Here is an 11,043-nt window from a genome sequence, read left to right on the forward strand (position 1 = left end):
TACTCTTTCTCTAACAAAGGTAACTAATCTGTTTAAGAAGCAAAAACAGAATCAAAAGGGGACCAGCCAGGGGAAATATCAGAGTGGTAATGTCTAATTCCTGAAGCATGTCCTGAAAGGCTGTCTCATGGTTGTGCTGCACACCATTGCATAAGTTCTGTAGGGTCTCTAGTGTCCTCTGGATGCTGCACCGGACTCACCCAGAGGCTTTGAGCCCTTGGAGCTGGTCGCCTGCTCCCACAGGTAGCGCAAGATGATCTCCAGTGACTGGCTGTATAGCTCATCATACAGGTTCAAATCGATTACCGCATTTCTCCACAGGCCAAACATGGTCGGAGGCTGCAGGCAGTTTGGTGGTTCTGAACTAGAACTGTGTCTCCCAATTGGTGTGCCACATTCGGGTCTCCAGTCTTATAGGCCCCTTTCAGCTGTTCCCAGACCTCACGCTGGACCACTTTAAGTGCTTTTATGTGGGCAAACAAGGATTTAGAAAGGACAGCATCAGGATCATTCATTCTGCCCGCCTCAGTAAGTGGCAGTGGTTCCCCACACAAAATCTCAAAGGGTGTAAGCTTAAATCACTCTAGAGTGTTCCAAACTCAGAACAAGGCAAAGGGAAGGAGGGCTGCCCAGTCATTCCTGCCGGTCTCCAAAGTTAATTTAGTCAAAGTCTCCTTAATGATTCTATTTATCCTCTCTACCTGTCCTGAACTCTGGGGTCTATAAGCACAATGTAATTTCCAATTAATCCCCAGTTGTGTGGCCAGTCACTGACTCACCTGGGCAACAAAGGCAGGTCCATTAACAGACCCAATTGCCCTGCCTGGTCCTTTGGGCTGGGGCAGACACAGAGTTGGTCTGCTTCTGTGGAAATACTGAATCCTGAGTCATCCTAGAGGACCCACTGCACTCAGAGCAGCCGGTAAGAACTCCATCTCACTCCCTAAGCCCCAGAGATACATCTGGGAGCCAGGGACATTCAGGACACAGCAGCTACCCAAACCCCACCCCTCTGGAGTTCCACTTCCCTTCCACCCCTACCTGGTCCTTTGGGCTGGGGCAGACACAGAATTGGTCTGCTCCTGTGGAGATACTGAATCCTGAGCCATCCTAGAGGAGCCACTACACTCAGAGCAGCCGAGGAGCTACTGCACTCAGAGCAGCAGACACCAAGGTGGTTTGCACTTGGGAGACATCGTATCCTGAGCCATCCTAGAGGAACCACTGCACCCAGAGCAGAAGGATTTCCAGATTCAAGAGGTGGCCTGAGTCCCAGGAGTTCTTCCACCCAGGAGATTAGGAGCATAAGACCACAGAGACCTCTGGACCCTGAGGAGCTCTGCAATAAGCAAGATAACTGGAAATACAGACTCCAGTTTTACACAGTGAGGGCAGGTACCACTAGAGTTAACCAGATGGCGAAAGGCAAGCGCAAGAACATAAGCAACGGAAACCAAAGTTTCTTGGCATCATCAGTGCCCAATTCTCCCAATATAGCAAGCCCTGAACACCCCATCACACCTGAAAAGCAGGATTCAGAATTAAAATCACTTCTCATGATGATGATAGAGGATTATAAGAAGGAATTAAGTAACTCCCTTAAAGAAATACAGGAGAGTACAAGTAAACAGATAGAAGCCCTTAAAGAGGAATCACAGAAATCCCTTAAAGAAATGGAAGAAAACACAAAGAAGGAATTAAACAAAAACATTCAGGATCTGAAACTAGAAATAGAAACAATAAAGAAAGTTCAAAGGGAGACAACCATGGAGATAGAAAACCTAAGAAAGAGATCAGGAGTCACAGACGCAAGCATCACCAACCGAATACAAGAGATAGAAGAGAGAATCTCAAATGCAGAAGATACGGTGGAAAATATTGACACAGTTGTCAAAGAAAATGCAAAATGCAAAAAACTCCTAACTCAAAACATCCAGGAAATCCAGGACACAATGAGAAGACCAAACCTAAGGATAATAGGTATAGATGAGAATGAAGATTCCCAACTTAAAGGGCCAGTAAATATCTTCAACAAAATTATTGAGGAAAACTTCCCTAACCTAAAGAACAAGATGCCCATAAACATACAAGAAGCCTACAGAACACCAAATAGACTAGACCAGAAAAGAAATACCTCCTGTCACATAATAATCAAAACATCAGATGCACAAAACAAAGAAAAAATACTAAAAGCAGTAAGGGGAAAAGGTCAAGTAACATATAAAGGCAGACTTATAAGAATTACACCAGACTTCTCACCAGAGACTATAAAAGCCAGAAGAGCCTGGACTGAAATCATACAGACCCTAAGAGAACACAATTGCCAGCCCAGATTACTATACCCAGCAAAACTCTCAATCACTATAGATGGTGAAACCAAGATATTCCATGACAAAACCAAATTTGCACAATATCTTCCCACAAACCCAGCACTTCAAAGGATAATTGATGGAAAACGCCAACACAAGGAGGGAAACTACAACCTAGAAAAAGCAAGTAAGTAATCTTCCAACAACCCCAAAAGAAGATACAAACATAACTTTACCTCTAATAACAAAAATAACAGGAAGCAACAATCATTTTTCCTTAATATCTCTTAACATCAATGGTCTCAATTCCCCAATAAAAAAGACGCATACTATCAGACTGGATACACAAACAAGACCCAGAATTTTGCTGCATACAAGAAACGCACCTCAGTGACAAAGACAGACACTACCTCAGAATAAAAGGGTGGAAAACAATTTTTCAAGCCAATGGTCCCAAGAAACAAGCTGGAGTAGCCATTCTAATATCAAATAAAATCGACTTTCATCCAAAATTAATCAAAAAAGATAAGGAAGGACACTTCATACTCATCAAAGGAAAAATCTACCAAGGTGAACTCTCAATTCTGAACATCTATGCTCCAAATGCAAGGGCACCTACATACATAAAAGAAACTTTACTAAAGCTCAAAACACACATTACACCTCACACAATAATAGTGGGGGATTTCAACACCCCACTGTCTGCAATGGACAGATCATGGAAATAGAAACTAAACCAAGACACTTTGACATTAACCGAAGTATGAACCAAATGGACTTAACAGACATCTATAGAACATTTCATCCTAAAACAAAAGAATATACATTTTTCTCAGCACCTCATGGTACCTTCTCCAAAATAGACCATATAATTGGTCACAAAACAAGCCTCTACAGATACAAAAAGATTGAAATAATCCCTTGCATCTTATCAGATCACCGCAGACTAAGACTGGTCTTTAACAATGACAAAACCAATGGAAAACCCACGTGCACATGGAAACTGAACAACTCTCTACTCAATGATGACTTGGTCAAGGAAGAAATAAAGAAAGAAATAAAAGACTTTTTAGAATTCAATGAAAATGAGGACACATCATACCAAAACTTGTGGGACTCCATGAAGGCAGTGCTAAGAGGAAAGCTCATAGCTCTAAGTGCCTACAAAAAGAAACTGGAAAGAGCACACACTAACAAGTTGACTGCACAACTAAAAGCTCTAGAACAAAAAGAAGCAAATACACCCAGGAGGAGTAGAAGGCAGGAAATAATCAAACTCAGGGCTGAAATCAACCAAATAGAAACAGAAAGAACAATACAAAATATCAATAAAACCAGGAGTTGGTTCTTTGAGAAAATCAACAAGATAGATAAACCGTTATCCAGATTAACCAGAGGGCACAGAGATAGTATCCAAATTAATAAAATCAGAACTGAAAAGGGAGACATAACAACAGAAACTGAAGAAATTCAAAAAATCATCAGATCTTACTACAAAGGCCTATACTCAACAAAACTGGAAAACCTGGATGAAATGGACAATTTCCTAGACAGATACCAGGTACCGAAGTTAAACCAGGAGCAGATAAACCATCTAAATAGTCCCATAACCCCTCAGGAAATAGCAGCAGTCATCAAAAGCCTCCCCACTAAAAAAAGCCCAGGACCAGATGGTTTTAGTGCTGAATTCTATCAGACCTTCAAGGAAGACCTAATACCAATTCTCTTCAAACTATTCCACAAAATAGAGACAGAAGGAACACTACCCAATTCGTTCTATGAAGGTACAATTACACTCATACCCAAACCCCACAAGGACCCGACAAAGAAAGAGAACTTCAGACCAATCTCCCTTATGAACATCGATGCAAAAATACTCAATAAAATTCTAGCAAACCGAATCCAAGACCACATCAAAACAATCATCCATCATGATCAAGTAGGTTTTATCCCAGGAATGCAGGGATGGTTCAATATTCGGAAATCCATCAATGTAATCCACTATATAAACAAACTTAAAGAAAAAAACCACATGATCATCTCACTAGATGCTGAGAAAGCATTTGACAAAATTCAACATCCCTTCATGATAAAAGTCTTGGAAAGATCAGGAATTCAAGGCCCCTACCTAAACATAGTAAAAGCAATTTACAGCAAACCAGTAACCAACATCAAGCTAAATGGAGAGAAACTTGAAGCAATCCCACTAAGATCAGGGACTAGACAAGGTTGCCCACTCTCCCCCTACCTATTCAATATAGTACTGGAAGTCTTAGCCAGAGCAATTAGACAGCAAAAAGAAGTCAAAGGGATACAAATAGGAAAGGAAGAAGTCAAAATATTGCTATTTGCAGATGATATGATAGTATACTTAAGTGACCCCCAAACTTCCACCAGAGAACTCCTAAACCTGATAAACAACTTCAGCAAAGTGGCTGGTTATAAAATCAACTCAAACAAATCAGTAGCCTTCCTCTACATGAAAGATAAACAGACTGAAAAAGAAATTAGGGAAATGACATCCTTCACAATAGTTGCAAATAATATAAAATACCTTGGTGTGAATCTAACCAAGCAAGTGAAAGACCTCTATGACAAGAACTTCAAGTCTCTGAAGAAAGAAATTGAAGAAGATCTCAGAAGATGGAAAGATCTCCCATGCTCATGGATTGGCAGGATTAATATAATAAAAATGGCCATCTTGCCAAAAGCAATCTACAGATTCAATGCAATCCCCATTAAAATCCCAACTCAATTCTTCACAGAGTTAGAAAAGGAAATTCTCAAATTCATATGGAATAACAAAAAACCCAGGATAGCGAAAACTATTCTCAACAATAAAAGAACTTCTGGAGGAATCACCATCCCTGACCTCAAGCTGTACTACAGAGCAATAGTGATAAAAACTACCTGGTATTGGTACAGAGACAGGCAGGAAGATCAATGGAATAGAATTGAAGACCCAGAAATGAACCCACACACTTATGGTCACTTGATCTTTGACAAAGGAGCTAAAACTGTCCAGTGGAAAAAGGACAGCATTTTCAACAAATGGTGCTGGTTCAACTGGAAGACAACATGTAGAAGAATGAAAATTGATCCATTCTTATCCCCTTGTACAAAGCTCAAGTCTATGTGGATAAAGGACCTCCACATAAAACCAGATACACTGAAACTAATAGAAGAGAAGGTGGGGAAAAGCCTCGAATACTTGGGCACAGGGGAAAAGTTCCTGAACAGAACTCCAATGGCATATGCTCTAAGATCAAGAATTGACAAATGGGACTTCATAAAATTGCAAAGTTTCTGTAAGGCAAAGGACACTGTCAATAGGACAAAACGACAACCAACAAATTGGGAAAAGATCTTTACCAATCCTTCATCTGATAGAGGGCTAATATCCAATATATACAAAGAACTCAAGAAATTAGACTCCAGACAACCAAATTACCCTATTAAAAAATGGGGTATAGAGCTTAACAAAGAATTTTCAACGGAAGAAACTCGAATGGCCGAGAAGCACCTAAAGAAATGTTCAGCATTCTTAGTCATCAGGGAAATGCAAATCAAAACAACCCTGAGATTCCATCTCACACCAGTCAGAATGGCTAAGATTAAAAACTCAGGTGATAGTAGATGCTGGCGAGGGTGTGGAGAAAGAGGAACACTCCTCCATTGTTGGTGGGACTGCAAGATGGTGCAACCACTTTGGAAATCAGTGTGGCGGTTCCTCAGAAAATTGGACATAGCATTACCTGAGGATCCAGCTATACCACTCCTAGGCATATACCCAGAAGATGCTCGAACATATAATAAGGACATATGCTCAACTATGTTCATAGCAGCCTTATTTATAATAGCCAGGAGCTGGAAATAACCCAGATGTCCTTCAACTGAGGAATGGATTCAAAAAATGTGGTATATTTACACAATGGAGTATTACTCAGCTATTAAAAACAATGAATTCGAGAGGTTCCTAGGTAAGTGGATGGAACTAGAAATTATCATCCTGAGTGAAGTAAGCCAATCACAAAAGAACACACATGGTATTCATTCACTGATTATTGGATATTAGGCCAGAACCTTGAAATGCCCAAGATGCAACTCACAGGCCACATGAAGCTCATAAAGAAGGAAGACCAAGTGGGGGTGATTCAGTCCTTCTTAGAAGGAGCAACAAAATACTCAAGGGAGCAAATATGGAGACAAAGTGAGGGACAGAAACTGAAGGAGGGGCCATCTGAAGACCATTCCACCTGAGTATCCATCCCATGTGCAGTCACCAAAGTTAGATGCTGATGTGGAAGTCAGGAAGTGCATGCTGATAAGAGCCTGATATTATGCTGATATATTATGCTGATAAGACCTCTGATGTCTCCTCAGAGGTCTTCAAGAGTCTGACATATTCAGAGGCAGATGCTCACAACTAGCCATTGAACTGATCATGGGGTTCCCAATGGAGGAGTCAGAGTGAAGGCCATTGGAGCTGAAAGGGTTTGTGGTCCCATGAGGAGAGCAACAATACCAACCAACCACAGCTCCCTGGGTCTGAACAACCAGCCTGGGAGCACTTAAGGAGGGATCCAGGGCTTCAGCTGAATAAGTAAGAGTGGAGGGCCCTGCTGGGCATAGGTGGAAGAAGAGATCCTTGACCTCATGAAGGCTAGACGCCCCAGGGGGTGGGAATTTTGAAGGTGGGGAGGTGGAAGTGGGGGGGTAGGTAGGGGTTACATCCACAGAGAAGAAGGAGGAGGGGTGAGGGGATAGGGGGTTCCTGGGTGGGTGGCGGATGGGATAAGGGGACAACATATGAAGTGTAAATAAAACATCCAATAAAAATAAATAAATAATTTTTTAACAGAAGGAGAAAGAATAAAAAAAAAAAAAAAACAAAAAAAAACAAAAAAAAAACCAATTACCTTGGGTATTCCAAACCTTGGAAAGATCTCTTCCAGGATCTTCTTAGCCATCACGTTGGCAGTTTCATTTTTAGTGGGGAAGGCTTCGACCCATCCTGAAAAGGTGTCTATAAAAACTAAAAGATATTTATTCCAATATTTTGCTGGTTCAACTTCTGTGAAGTCCATCTCCCAGTAAGCTCCAGGCCAGTCACCCCTCAGTTTCTTTCCCATGGTATACATGGAAGGTCTTGCATTGGTTAAGGCACAAGCTCTATAGTTTCTCACCACAGCTTTCGTCAAATCAGACAGTCCTTTTTCTTGTGGGAGGATTAATTTACCATATCCGTTTTCTATTACCCCATAAGGGGTTTCAGAGTGAAAGCCCAATTTGTCCATCACTTGATGGTCGTCGGTAGCATATCTGAAACTGGTATCTCGAGTGTCTCTGGAACCCTTAACTGCTAGAATCATTACTCCCTGGGCAGCTTTCTTGGCAGCCATGTCAGCCATCTGATTTCCTTTTACAACAGTGTCCTGAGCCCTCTGGTGCCCAGGGCAGTGGATGATAGCCACTTTCCATCTACCACCGCAGCTCCTGCCATTCGCTTACCTTCTACCATGAAACTGCTGCCATCTGTATACCAGTTCAGACTTCCTGGCCAGGGCTGGTCCTTTAGGTCGCTCCGAGTACCTGTTTCTTCTGCCAGGGTATCAACATAGTGATGGACAGGAGAAGAGTCATCAGTCACAGGCAGCAAGATGGCAGGATTCAAGATGGCCGGGGGTGCAAAGATCACCCTTTCAGTCAACAACAGGCTCCGATAATGCATCATGTATGCATTAGTCATCCATCGGTCAAGGGGCTGCTGGAAAGTTGATACAGCCAAAAGTCCTCTCTGGTGGGAGCGAACTGAGGAGGTTAAATGTCTTGTACTCTCTTATTGACTTCTCTTAAATTTTGTACTGGCTTGTAATCGTTAGTGACTGGCTTCTTCAGTTTCAACCCAAACTTTTGGGAATTCTGTTAGCCATTCACTGATATCTGGGTTTTCTGGATGCTTTTGAAACTCATGAAGCCGGTACTGTTTTTCTAGTTTCAAGACCAGTATCATAGAAGTCACCTCTGGTCCTGTCTGGGCAAACTTAATTTTTGCCTTCAGTTTTGTCTTCAGAGTGTCCTGTCCTTTCTCTTTACAGTAAGCACACTGATCCTTTTCCAGTAAGCATTGCTGCATCACTCTTCCTCCACCCAGCTTCTGCCTTCTGTCACCCAGGTTCCCTGTCTGTCTAAGTCCTATCCTATCTCTTGTCTTTCTCTCCTGCCACTGCAACCAAAATCCTTCCTGCCTGCAATCTTGCCTGCCTTTTCTCTCTTCTCTTTCTCTCTTTCACTGTCTCCCTCTTATGGTACACTTTCTCTGCCTCCTTAACTAAATCTTGCAGGGTATAGTTCTGCAATATGCTGCAATTTCTTATCAGGTGCTGACTGTCCTATAAAGGGCCATCAAAAGGAATGTAGTGTTTATAGGCTTCCATTAACCTCTCAAGGAACACAGACAATGGCTCAGTGGGCCCCCGAAGGACTTTTCTCACCTGGGCCAAATTGGTGGGAGTCTGGCTGCCCCCTTCCAGAGACCCACTACTAGAGATCGGCTGCAGTAGGCTATCAGACTCTCCTTACCCTCAGCCGTAACTTGGGCCGGGGGCTGCAGCTAGCACCGGCTGTGACTGGTTCTCCGCTGATGCCAGCTTTTTTTCTAACTCTTGCAATCATCTCTACCTGCTCAATCCTCTTTCCATCCATAAACATGGATGAGTCAAGAATTCTCGAGCTCGCAATTAAATTGTTAACTGCAGCCGATGGAATATTGGCAGTTTAACAATATTTTTAAGTTTCTTTTGCAATACTAGAGTGTAACCATAATTTTGAGAAACAAAACCAATTTTTAACAATGCAAACAATCTGTTTTCTCTAAAATCAACACTAAATGCATTACTTTCATGTTACAAAGTTTGGCAGCCAGTTCTTATATATGAATGTATGATAGTGCAGCTTTTAATAACTCTTAAAAAGACATTGTTTTAAATCTTATCTTTATACATCTGGTTTCTGAATGACTCCAGTCCTGAGTTACCAGTTTTAAGCCAACTCTCTGTTACCAAAGTTGAAAATTTTTAATCATACCCAATAACTTATAGGCCAATAATCTATAACCAAGACATGCAGAACATTTTTATACTTTTAAAACCAGTCATAAACAAAAATGAAGTAAATGCACATCTTATATTTTTTCCAAAGAAAATTTTCTTACTTTTTCTAGCTGTAATTTCAAGAGAAGCACCTTGTCACCTGCTGAACTCAATAATCATAGTCACAGATTTTTCTAAGAGAAACAAACCATCAGCTCCTTACCATAGAAGCCAAAATACCTGCTGGCTCTTTTAAGAGTGGCTTTTATGTCAATGAGACCATGGCAGGGCTTTTCCATGCTGTGTTACACTCCTAACCACAGGTGCAAGGCTCCAAAGGCCAATTGAAACTGCTTTTTATTTTTACTTTTCTTACTCTTAACTTCTTGTAAGGCTATTAGCCATTCCTGGAGGCAAAACTTTCTAGTGATATCACTTCATGGTCTCTCAAAAATTACAAGCATGCTCAATGAATGCAAACCTCTCACCTTCACCAGGATGTAAAGGAACAGTATAAAAACACTCTTCTAAATCTATAATAATTTTATATGCATTTCCTGGAGTAGGCAAGTCAGGCTGTAATTCTAATTTATCCAGCATAATCATTATATAGTTCCTGGCCCATAAGCTGTCTCCTGTGAAAGTCTTTGGGTCTGAGGCTGACCTTTCCTCCCCAAGGAAGAAGCAGGGCAATAAAACAAATTCCGGAAAACACCTTTCTAAAGGCTAGTCAGGGTGACCATCACAAAAAGAATGTCACATCAGCTTCTGCTGAGCCTACTCTGAGCTTTTTCTTAACTCAAATGTGAAAGTTCTTAATTTAGGCCTATTTCCTGAGGCCTGGTCCAACTATTATCCTTCCTGCACTGAGAACAGATTCTAGGGGAATGATTCTGCTGTTTGTCTATGTCTCTATTTTTTTGGACAGTCTTTCCTAAAATGACCTATGTCCCCATACCTAGAACATTCCTTATCACTTCAGCACTGTGAAAGCATGGCTTGGACTATAGTTAGCATTCTCATAAGCCAACTGTGTAAATGAGACTCCTGCCTGAGGGTCTCTAAAAATCCTACCTGTCCTTTTAGCGGCCTATCTACAAATTCCTGAAGTAGTTCATCAAGGCTTTATTTGATTCCAGATAAAACTTACACTGAAATCTCCTTTTCAATCTTGGGGGAAGAAAAAAAAATCAGTTTCTTTACCAGGATAGCCAAAAAGTTCTTGGCCTCCCCAAGAGCAGCTTGTGCAAAGAATCATTTTTGCCAGGGCTCCTCCCGCTGTGCCTCACTTCCATCCACAGAGCAGGGGGACTTGCCTATCAGCTTTTGTTGTGGAAATTGAGGTTGCCTTTTAAATAAGTTTTAAGCTAAATCAAACCAGAAGTTTTAACCCTTTTTATTCTTCTGAAAATGAAATATAGAACAGTCATTTATTCTAATGAAACAAAAACAGACAACAACACACGTGGATAAATTTGGCGCATCAAGGACTCACAATAGACAAAGAAAGCATAACCAAGAATCTCTCCGGTAGGAGCCAGAGAGTTCCTTTTCTTCTGCTAACACACCGCAGAGATCAGACAATTGTTTTAGCTCTTTCTCTGCTGGTGGCCATGTTACCTCTTGTTAACTCAGGATATTTG

This window comes from Grammomys surdaster, unplaced genomic scaffold, assembly GCF_004785775.1.
Source record: "Grammomys surdaster isolate TR1022 unplaced genomic scaffold, NIH_TR_1.0 125808, whole genome shotgun sequence".
Lineage (NCBI taxonomy): Eukaryota > Metazoa > Chordata > Mammalia > Rodentia > Muridae > Grammomys > Grammomys surdaster.